General features: G+C 44.0%; 1 protein-coding gene across 2 annotated transcripts in view; it reads left to right on the top strand.

The window, feature by feature from the left end:
- Nucleotides 1–989: 989 nt before the first annotated feature.
- SGK3 (serum/glucocorticoid regulated kinase family member 3) overlaps nt 990–12070 on the top strand; it is a 62242-nt gene continuing 51161 nt past the window's right edge. For both annotated transcript variants that reach the window (XM_050891545.1, XM_050891538.1), the window contains exon 1: nt 990–1048. The gene's annotated coding sequence lies outside the window, so the exon portion shown is untranslated. The remainder of the gene's footprint in view (nt 1049–12070) is intronic.

Raw genomic sequence — 12070 nt, 5'->3', positions numbered from 1 at the left:
CTGCTGTGAGAAATGAGCACTGAAAGTGACTATTGAAGAAAAAAGGCAAAATAATACCTAGAAGACAGAAGGGGGAGGATGCCTCTGCACCCTAGCTAATGTCTCCAATGTCTCTTTCCTCCATCCAGCCCAATTACTTCATTTTTGCTGGCCAGATGAATGAAATACTGGCATCGAAAATCCATCTTCACTTTCTGTGCCAGGGCGTGACAGCTTTGCAGTTGACGGAGCGACCCAGTATTATGTAGGCTATGTGTATTTGGCTGACGAGGAATAACTCGTCGTGTGTCTCTGCGAAGGGCTAGCAGCGCAGGAGCTGCTTCAGAGCACTATCACCCCCTCGAAACCTGCTCCCGGGGCGTAGCGCGTGCTGCCCGGTTTGTGCTGGATGTGGGGAAGACCGCGTCGCCCTGGATTACCCGCCGGTTTAACTGGAGGCCGGAGGAGCCCGGTAATCCGGCCTTGAATCCCGTATCCCAGTGTTTGCCGGCAGCCGCGGGCTCCGCAGGCAGCAGGCGCAGCTCTGCCCGTGCCCGTCCCTCGGGCAGCTGCAGCCTCGGGGCCCTCCGCGGGAGCGGGCCGGGGCCGGGCCGGGGCAGGCCGCTGGGGGCCGGGGCGGAGCGGGCCGGGGCCGGGGCCGGCGCCGGCCGCGAGTCCCCGCTTGACCCCGCAGCGGGCGCCGCTCGCCGCCGCGCGGGGGGCGCTGGTCGGCGCGGGCCGGCGGCGGGGGAGGCGCGGGCGGCGGCGACACCGACACCGACACCGACAGCGGCCGCGCCGGCCCCGGCGGGAGGGCGGGGGGGAGGGCGGCGGTCGCGCGTGGCCGCCCCGTCCCCCGCGGCGCGGCGGGTGGGGGGAGCCGCCGCGGGCGGGAGCCCGTCAGCCCGGGGCTGCGGCAGGAGGAGCGCGGCTGACGCGGCAGGGAAGGCAGGGAAGGCAGCGCGCGCCCCGCCGGGGAGGAGGAAGAGGCCGCTCGAGCGGGCGGACGGACGGACAGACGGACGGACAGCCCCCGGCCCGCCCCGGCCGGCGGGAGGGAGGCAGGCAGGTACGCGGGGTCCAGCGGTCCGGGTGCCGGTGGCCGCTTGCAGACGGCAGGCAGTCGGGCGTTTTAAAGAGGGGCCGTCCGGAGCCACGGGGGTTCAGCGGCCGGGGGGGGGGACACACGACACGGGGACGGGACACGGGACACGGGGCGTTTTGCCTCCCTTTTGTTGCAGCCCGAAAATGCACGCGTGCTTTTCTTACATCGTTTCTGTGGAGTATGTTCAGCGTGGCCCTCCCTAGCCTTCTGCGGGGCGGGGGGGTGGAACTGAAACTGTTCACGCAGGAAAACGCTGATCCGCGTGGGCGTACGGCTCCAGTTGCAGGGATCCAGTTACGGACTGGGGGCGAAGTGCTCGCAGATGAATAAACAAACAAACATGGAGAAACTTCTGCTTTTTTTTCAGCTGGTGTAGTTTTAGATATTGTATTTGCAAAGAAGTTGCAAAGTCATTCTGCATTTCACATTCTCCTCTCGTCTTTTTTTTATTCCCACCCTTCTCCAGCAGTGTTACTTGCTCCTGCTAGTACTCCTGCCCTAATGTTTTTATGCGTTACTGTGTGTATGTGTAGTTTTGCATGGCTGGCTGGGTGTGGGAGGATTTGATTTCTGGGTTCCAACGACGGACACCACCAAACTCCATTTCAGTTCCACTACTTAATTCCATGTAGACAGTAATGCTAAGCTGGAAGCAGACATTTAAGAGGGAAGGGATGGCTTGGCATTTACATTTAGAGCAGCTGAAAGAGCCCTTTTCCAGAGAGCCCTTTCCCCGTGCCCCAGTAGGATGGGGAGACCCTGGTTCACTTTGCTTTGTGCCTTGCAGAGGAAAAGGAGTTAACGCAGTTCAGGTCTGCAGTCTTTCTTTCTAGTGGTCTCTGTGCCAGAGAGGCAAGGGCGGGAATTGCCTCTTTACACCTTTAAACACCTTCAATATGAGAGAAGTTTGGAGGCAGGGAGAAAATTAAAATAATGGTTTCTCCTCCCATGCAGAAGGAGTTGCAAAGTGTTGGTACTTTCTGCACAGATCTTTTACAGGGAAGGTAAAATTCTGACTTGGAGGATTTGCATTAGGGGGAGAAATAGTGGAGCTTGAAAGAGTATCCTACAACATTCACCTACTTGACTTTGTATTTGCAGGGTGTCTTTGGCTCAGTTCTTCCATGAGCATCGGTCAGCGCTCCTTGGCTTCCCCTTGCTGAGACTTACGTGCTCCCGCAGAGCTGGTTTTTTTGTCTGAATTCTGCCAGGCTCTTTCCCTTAATTTTTGGGAGTGTATGAAGAGCAGGAATATGCAGTAGTTGGCAGCAAAAAAAAGTTAGTGATCTCTCTATTTCTCTCTAGTAAGTGCTACAGCCTCCTTGGTACGTGCTCTGAACATTGAAATAGCATTGACATTTATATTGGACACTCAGAACAGATGCTGACAGTCCTTGCATTTAATTTCTTTCATGCTAATCTAATAAATTCAGTGTCTATTGTTACCTTAAAAGAGGATTAAACATTTCCTGAGGGGAAGGATAGTTATGCAGACTGGTGTATACATAGGGTGCATCCAGAATACTGCAAGACTTGTAATTCATTGGTTATGTTGTTCTGAGGGGATCTCCGTTCTGATAATCAACAACTGATAGTAGTTGTTGCTTTTTACTATTGCTCTCTGCATTTTCATTCTTTAAGGACAGGTATCTTTCTAAGAAGCCTGACAAAGCTGGATGTTCAAGTCTCATTGAACAGAGGTCTTCAAAGGACCTATGGGGGACATTAGTTGGGCGGTTCCTAGCCCACTCTGCTTATAAAATAATGTATTGCAGGGAGCTAGTAGTTCAAGTTTTAAGATGTGGGCACTTTAAAATTACTACTCTGTTCATTTTTTGACTTGTTTAAAGTCAATCCACAAGTAGGTGGATAATTTGACTGTAATGGCATGTGTTTAAAATAGTGATTGCTGGTTTTTAGTATGCAGAATTGTTTCAGCCTAGCTAGCAGGAGTAGCTGCAAGCCTCCAAAGCTGATTTGACCCAGCAACAAGATATTTCAATAGGGTATGCTGAGACCCAAAAATAAAGTATATTAAATAAAATTTCGCAGGTATTAGCAAATAAAAGTAGATGCAAAGCAACTCTTGTCTCCCCTGGGATCTAAGATTTATGATGGAAATCATCTGTCATTTTATAATGCCATGCGTGCTAATTGCAGGTTCATGTTAATCATCACTGTATAAGAGGGTATGTCAAATCTTATTTTCCATTCCATCCATACAGGATAAGCTTCTAATAAGCTGTGATCCTTCAGCCACATCCACACATCAGCTCTCTCCTGGGTTATCCTGCCTATATCCCACATAATTTTCCAGATGGTTTCGGTTTTGTAATTTGCATGCAAGTACTAGGGCATTTTTGTCCCACGGCTACAAGCCATTTTATACACAAATGCCCTGCATTTCTGCATGTAAATCGAGATCAGATTACACATATTTGTATTTGTAAATGAATATTTATTTTTGTCTGTCTAATTTGTCATTTAGAAAAATGTTGTTTTTAAGGAGTGGGCACTTCCCAAAAGAAAGTCACTCTTGGTTGGTTTTGTGACTTCATTTTTGGATGTTCCTAAGTCATTGAAGACTTACACTGCTATGAATTATTTTTTTCTGTACACTGAGAAACTAGAAACTAGCATAAATAAGCTATGTATTTATATAGACTGAGCTGTAGTAAATCAATATGTTGTTTTTATTTGAAGTTAGCACTTTGAGTGTTTATATGGAAGAATTCATTTTGTTCTAGTTCAAGTAGTATCCATATGCTAAAATAATCTGCAAAGCAAACACGCTTTCCAAAGTAGAACTGAAGGGCTTCAGCATACTGTGAGAACATTTTAAAATGTGTTAATCAGGTTCCTGCTTGCGTTCCTAGTTCTCGAACAGAATTTATCCCCCCAGGTCTTCCAAACCACCTAACACAGTGTCTGCCTGACTCTGAAAGTGTCTTAAACGTATTGGAGCTCCCTCTTTAAGCAGAAAGTTGTTAAGCGCCTTATCTAGAGCTGCTGTAGTTGAGCATCAAAGCCCTTAGGAGATGAAGAAATTAGGACACCTGGCAAGCACACTGTAAACACACACGCTGATAGGATTGGTTGTGTCTCGAAATACCGTTGTATAGGCTTTCTTTTTAAAACATAGCCAGAAGAGGAGCCAGTGCTCACCTTTCCCTGAGAGCTGGTGGTGGTGGGACTTGTCTAAAGAGTAGGCTGTGTTCTACTAGTTGAAACCTGGGCTCCTGGTCCCTGTGCCCAAGGGGTTCAAGCCCACATCTTCCCCCATCTCTGCAGCTGTTGCATCGGCTGAAATGAGTGAGTAGGAGGGCACACTTCTCCCCTTGTGTTTAACCTGGGCCATCTCGTGGAAGATGCAGCAGGTTGCCCGAGGCTGACATGAGGCAGCACCAGAACCTGACTCTGTTGCAGCAGTTTGTGTGCTCCCCTGGGAGGAGGGCTGGGATCTAGTGCTTGGTTGCTGACGATGAGGCTGTTATCAGAGATGAGCATTTCCATGACATCCTGCATGTTTCAAGAGAGGAGCAACACTTAGCTAGTTGCTCTAGGAGAAAACTGGGACCAGGAGAAGAATGGGATCTGAGATCTGGAGTGGGTGGTGACAGCTGTTTGTAGTCCTGGCTTAGGAGTTTAAGCTCTGAAGCTGAAGTGGGGAGAGCGTCCAGTGTTTCCTACCAGAAAGCCCCATTTCCAGTGCAAGAATCTCCATCCTGGGCCACCTCTCTCACGCGGTGTATCTGTGTGGCGATAGGTGTCAGCCTGGCAGTTTTGTATTATGCAGGTTTTTAGGTGTTGTTGTAACCGATCCATACCACAGATTTGAGTGTCTGTGACCTGACCTGTAACTCCATTCCCTCACCCAGTTCTGTGTTGAGAGTCTTCCTCCCTAGCCTTTAGCAAAGGAAGAAGTAAGGTTGTATCTTCATGTAAACTTTTCACTTGGGTCTCTCAGACACCCTGCGAGCATCATCTGAAGAGGAGAAGGAAATTCCTCATTCCCTCATATTTGAAATGCTTTGCTTTGCAACTACAGTGTTTCTTTGTTTTAGAGCAGGAAAGCACCTGGTCGGGGGGAAGTGTGGATAAGCCAGATTGGTGTCTAAATTTATTTCAAAGCTCCTTTATTCAAACAGATATCACATCTTATTTCTTGGCAGTCTTGTTTGAAATTCTGAGGGCGACTGGCAAGCTGCTGGTGCTAAGTGCCTTGCCAAATACCATTGCAAAATACTGCCACTGCAGAAGTTGCATAACTTTACAGACCGTTACATTTCTCTTGGAGTAGACCAAAGGGGTACCGACTTCTGGTCCTTTGCCTCCACTGAGAAGCAAGACCGACACATTTCCATCTGCTTGTGCGGCACCAGCATGCTGCTTTGCTGCTGCCGTCTCTTCCAGTTCTTGCAATTAGTTTTTCTTTAACGGTGCTTCTCCATCTCTTGTTCACTGTTGTGAAATAACTGAGGAAACATAACTATTTAAAATGTTTTCATTGTATTGTTAATTGCAAAATATTTTGGAACAGACATCAGACCAAGGAAGGCTTTGCCTCTGATTCTGAATTCAATGTTGCTAATGTAGCAGGTGCGTCAGAATAGATTTGCGGTGCCCCATGGAGTTATACCTCATATTTGAGTGTTTATTGAACAACTGTGGAATTGAAGTCACTCCCAAGTATTTATATTTACCAATATGATATAGGATGCAAAATCTGATCTAAATATATGCAAACTGTGTGCCAGTTTTTGAGATCTCATGACTTTTCTGTTTGCTGTTAAAACAAGGCACCAGTTGGAAGCACAGTTCTTATTTTTCAGAAACTATCTTGATAGCTATTTCAGGGCTTTGCATCATTAATCTTTGCTCAAATTGATACTTTAATGAGAAATTGTAACCGTTTGGGGGACTTGTGAGGATTATTGTCCTATGATGTTGCATATAACACTGCATTACAGTGACATTCTGCATTCAGCTAGGAAAATATGCTGAAGGGGTAAGTGCTGCTTAGGGCTAAATGTCTTAAATCATGCAGTTATTCCGGTTAGAAGGAACCTTGGGAGGTGTCGAGTGCAACCTCTTGCTTGAAACAGGGTTAGCCCTGAGTTCAGACAGGGTTGCTCAGGGCTTTGTCTAGCTGGGTTTTGAAAACCTCCAAAGGCAGAGGCTCCACAGCCCCTCTGGGCAACCTGTCCTAGCGGTCAATTATCCTCATAGTGATTTCCCTTGTCATGCAGTGCAACACAGCACAGTCTGTCTCTGTCTTGGTAACCTCAGAGACGTTGGGAGGCTGCTGTTAGGTGTCCCTGAAGCCTCCTCTTCTCAAGGCTGAGTGAGTCCAGTTGCCTCCGACTCAACTCCTAGAGCACGTCCTGCAGCCCTTGACCGTCTGTCTTCTGGCCTCTTCCGTGCCCTGTGTAGTTCCTGCTTAAGTGCGGGAATGTTGGACGTATGTATTTAAATGCAAATGTACTCAGTCTGCAGGACTCTGACAGAACTACTGTGTATTTAGATGATGATAGTTTAGGTTTTAGACTTTTTTTTTTTTGGCATCTTAGTGTTAGGTATTTATGAACTGGGATCACTATCAAGCCCTAAATATGTTTCATACTAAGTTTAGTAAATAAGTAAGGACTGAGCATTCAGAAAATGAATGCTTTTACTTAAACGTTGTGGGATTTCCAGTTTATGGTATGTGTTTTGCTTTAACGTTGGGAAGAGCATGGAAGAGGGATAGGAGGTAATTAAAGAAAAAAATAACTTTTGTACTCCCTTTGGATGGGATTTAACCATACCTTGCAAAAGCAAGACGCATTAAGTCTACAAGTTTGGAATGCTACCAAAAACTACTAAACGGAGAAAATTTAGAACAGTTCAGAAATAAAAGCTACCTGGCAAAAGTACGCAGACTGTCACACGCCTGAAGACAAGTGCATCAAAGAACTAGGAGACTTCTGCTTCCTTGCTGCAGTAGTAATGGTGCATCTTGATTATATTATAGGAAAAAAAAGAAAAGAAAAAAGCTATGTTTTCGTAAAAGGTAAGTAAAAAGAGAATGGAGCATTAAAGAGTATATAGCAATGTTTTATGAGAGGTAAGAAATGAAACAGAAGGGGGTTATCTAGAGCCATAGTAGACGCTGACAGCCTAGAATCCAGTTTGCCTCATGATTTTTTTTTTTCAAATAGTAGGCCCTCCTATTTCATTTAAGCGTTTCATTTAAGTAATGAATATAATGGTGTTAATCTAATCTCCTGGTACTCACGGCAAATTTATTGTAAATAACTAATTTAGCTTGATCAATTGCTCTTACGAGGGGTTCTGGATTTTCAGACTGGCATGGAAATAGCTGAGCAACATTTGAATATTAAAATGTCTAAATTTCACCCTCCCAAATCAGCTCTTGGTAAAAGAATATCTGCTGTCTTTGGAATTGTTGGGTCTAACAACTCTTTCCTGCCATCCTTCTGTTTTCAGAGCCATGATTGAAAACATATGGAGTTTCTCTGTCAGGGGACCCCAAAACTGTCCCTTGGTGATGTCCCTTGAAAATCATGTGATACTTGCAGCAGTGACAGAAAACCCGAGCAATTACATTGCTCTGGCAAGAGAGCGTGGCCAATGTGCTCCGAAATTTTCAACTGTCTTTGTGTAAAGTGTTTGTGTCAAGAACAAACTGTGCTGTTTCCAATGAGGTTTTACATCTTGTGTATGTGTCCACGCACATTATATGTAACTCTAAAGGCATATGCCAGATAGATTGGTTTAACTTCACTTTTCTTCAGAATTTTTCAGAGGTTGGCTGCCTCTGGTGCTCTTTTCATGTTAACTAATACGTTATGTGGTGGATGAATAGGATTCTTTATAGAATTATCTAAAACCAGGCACTGATTTATTTGAAAACAAAGGCATTTCTTTAGAGCTAAGTTTAAGCTGGCATTGCCATGAATCCTAGAATTATTCTACATTTAAATGAGAGAACAGTGATGCACTTGTACTTGGGCTTTGAACAGCACAGAGCTGTTGACCAGAGACTTGGAGACCGCTGAGCGAATCTTTCTAGGTTCATTTGCCGAAGTTTCCAAGCCTACTTTTCTCTCCTTACACAGATAATGAAAAGCAAAGCTAAAAAGATGCTATAAGTTGCACTGATCAATTTGTTTGGAGGCATGCAAGTTGTTCTGCGGTATGTGATCAAAAAATGTATAAAAACCTGAGTGCTCTGTAGCAATCTGAACGCATACTTGTTCTCTGTTTTGGTTTGGGGTGTGTGGGGTATAGTGCATAGCAGCTAAACATAGTGCATAGCAGCTAAACAATACCTCACTTGTTTATAAAAAACCTTGGGAAGAAGGGGTGAGAAAGAAGAAAATATTTACAGGAGTTTTCTACCCAATTAAAATCAGAAGGCAGACTGAAAAGGAAAGAGTTCATCTACTGTCCAAGCCAATTAAAAGTAAGTTTTGCTGCTTGGATGTTAATTTACACATCCAAGGCAATGTAAATTTAAACTAGAAGCTTGACTTAACCTCACCAGTTCAGATGAACTTCAAATTTATGATTCATTTGGTTTTGGTCATAGCATCTGGGTGTTTAAACACATTTTATGTGAATTGACAGAGGCTATTAGAAATTCATAAACCGCCTTAAAATGTTAAACTTGTGGAGTACTTCACCAGAATGTATAAATAATGCCTGTCTTGCAAACAAAGCTCTGCAAGACGAGCTAGCTAGGATCCTCAGTTAAGATATTCTTATGTTTAATGCCCTCAGCCATTTTTCCCATTTTTTAATAATCTGGGAATAAAACCAAAATTGTGTAGCTTCTCTCATGTATTAAAAGGTATCTAGAATTTCGGTGCAAACATTTTAATTGTATTTGTTGATATTAGTTGAGGTTGTTTGTGGTTTTTTTCCCCATGTTTCATGTGTGTTTGTTTATAAAGAATTAAAATAGAGGTGGAAGGAGGAATCTCATAACGCTTACAGGGTTTTACTCAGAAATGAAACTGTAAACTTGTCAACATGTGCAAAAATCAGTTTGCTGTTTTACATAGGAGCATCACTTGCAGTGACCCAAAAGAAATTTTATCATCAACCACCCAGTCAAAGCCCAGATAATTATTCAGGGAACCATGTTGGATGCGTAATGTGCACAGAGTAAGAAACAAAACAGTCCTTGACAAGGAATCCGAAGGTGCCGAATATTTCAGAAGCTACAGAGCAATGGCCTCATAAGGAGCAGAGGATGGCCTTGCAGCTCAGAATTTAAACAGGCACGCACACACAGACTTGTGCACAATTTGACCCTTCTTTAGGAAAAGAAAGTTGCATCATGAAATGAAAATATGTTGATAAGAAATTAGGAACTGGCAATGAGAAAATCGAACGTTCTTTGTCTTGCTTACTGCATTATGACTCAGCAGCTGGAAAAGATTGATGGCTTGGGTGCTTGGCCTTTTGTTTTGGTTCTGCTATTTTAATTTATGAGTCAAAAAGTCCCTAGACATAGGTCCTCATTTAAAGAAAAGAAAGAAAGAAAAGACAGATTATTAGCAATGTTATTTTAAAGCAAATGCAGTTGTTAAATGAAAACATTGTGATGGTTTGGTAACGTTTATTTACAGACCTACCAAAGATGTCCATATGTCACATCAGATGTCAGTTAAAATGGTCAATATGCTGTCTTGAAACAGTCAGTGCCTGGTGCCTAGACACTTAACGCTGTCACTTCAGTCATGCTTGTTGCTGCAAAGTATTTAGATCTGTCTAACAGTTGAGGCAAGCAGTGTTGTTGTGGTCTGCTGCGGTTGACCTGTCCTGCTTTGCTCTCTGCCATATGGATGCCACTGTTGGTCCCTGGATTCCTCTGGTTTGGCTTAGGGTGAGTCTGTGTGACCGTATTAGTTCAGTTCAGGAGCCTGCTTTTGAAGTACGTCCCTCACCACATTTTGGTTCACTTTGCTGGGTGATCTTGGGGAACATGAGCTGGATTCCTTTCAGATGAAGTCAGACTGGAAGATGTTCTGCAGGAGTGCTTTTAACACCTACCGACCACAAATGGGTGTCCTGCCCACAGGACCAGGCTAGAGCTGGCTTGAAGCAAAACGTGCAAATCCTGCCACGCCAACATGGGTAGTGTGGATGCTGCATCCTCAACGTCAACTGTTTTTCTCTCTGTGGATGTGCTTTTCTTGCAGTGCGTTACTTGCTAAGGTAGACTTTGGAACAAAAACTACAGCAAGGGCAGATGCAAGCACCTGGAGCCTACCTTTTCTCTTGACTTCAGGTGCAACCTTTTAAGTAGTTGCTCATGAAAGCCTAACACACCTCTGACATGACTCTCCCTGCAAATGGCAGTTTCATTTTTCATCTTTCTCAGTTTCCTGCCTGTCACTTGACTTCCCTCAGTGCTTCTCCTCTCTGTGCTTTCAAACCACTTTTCCTTCCCCTCACTTCATGTTTGCCACCTTCTCTTTCCTAGAACATTGCTCCGAGCCGTAAAGTCTTAGTCTCAAGAGGTCTTAACTGTCTCTGCCCCAAAGGTGCAGTCTGTCTTTTATGAAGAAGTGTTTGCCTCAGCTGTTTTTAAAGCTCTTTCCTGGTGGAATCTTTTCCAGTGCTTCAATACCCTTCCATTATTTTTTTTAATGTTCTTGTCTCCCCTCCTCCAGTGTTTAACCTGAACCTTTCCTGTGCTCATTTTAAGCTCATTAGGACTTGTCCTATCCATAGCTGACTGAAGAGACAATTCCCTTCTCTTTGTAGTAGTCTTCCAATGTAACAGCTATCCCCAGGGGTTTTTTTCCCCCCTGTACTAACAACTAGCTTGTCCATCCCACCTCCCCATAAGTCACATTTTCTAGACTACTTTGCGTTCTCATTACCGTTCCCTAGACCCTCTCTGGTGGGTCCACATCTTTCCTAGGTATTCAGACATGAACAGAGTAAAGTAGGATTGTTTTGAGTTCAGCAGATCATGCTCAGGCTTTGCAGTCCAACACTATTTTTATTTTATATCTCATAGCAATGTTTGTCTTTCTTACAGTAGCATGGTATTTGTCTCTTGTGACCTGCTGCAGTCTGCTGCCTTGTTGTTTCCCATCCTGTATTTCTATATTTGATGTTTCCTGCCTCTGGGCGGTATCTTGTACATAACCTGCTACATTTCACTCCGTCCTTCCAGATCACTACTCTATCCTGATGATGATATATTTAACCTTTGTTTCTCACATGCTGAACTAATATTTATTCTTCCTGCATCTGTAGTCTGATTGTTAAAATATCTCGTGGCAGTTTCAAAGCATTACTAAAGGAAAGATGTGACATCTGTGGTTTCTCTCCTACCTATCTGGAAGGCCTGTCAAAGGAAGTTAGCAATGTGATTTAACAAATCTCTTTTTGGCTACTAGTTAAGATTATCTTCCAGGTGCTGCTAATTAGTTTGTTCTGGATTATTTTCCCCAGGAATTTGAAGTTAAGCTGACTCATTGGGTCTCTAATACTCTTACATGCTGTTTTTTGTTGCTTTGTTTTGTTTACTTGTTCATTTTTTTCCATCATGTACACGTGCACACACTTTCATTCACATTCTCTCTCTCTACTCCCCCTTCCCCCTGAAATCTTACCTGTCATTGCTATTATTTATGCTAATCATTGCTTGCATTTGACCCTGTTGGTGAAGACTGATGTCCTAAACATGATAGCCTTCTGGATGTCATCTTTCATCAGTTTTTTTCTGTGTTGACTAGGGCAGCAAGTTTTTTCTTGCTCTTAAGCTATAAACATATTGATAATAAGGATTTTTTTTGTTGCTAGCCAGTTTTTTTTATTTGCATTATAATTCTATCTTAACCATGCTGATTCTCATACCTGTGTACTTATGCAGATTTTATACTTATTGCTAGCAATTTGACTGTGTTTTCACATTCTATGTCTGTCTTGACAAATAAATCTTGTGCTACAACTTCTGCT

Source organism: Gymnogyps californianus, chromosome 2 (assembly GCF_018139145.2).
Source record: "Gymnogyps californianus isolate 813 chromosome 2, ASM1813914v2, whole genome shotgun sequence".
NCBI lineage: Eukaryota > Metazoa > Chordata > Aves > Accipitriformes > Cathartidae > Gymnogyps > Gymnogyps californianus.
This window is presented reverse-complemented; position numbering and strand designations above follow the sequence as displayed.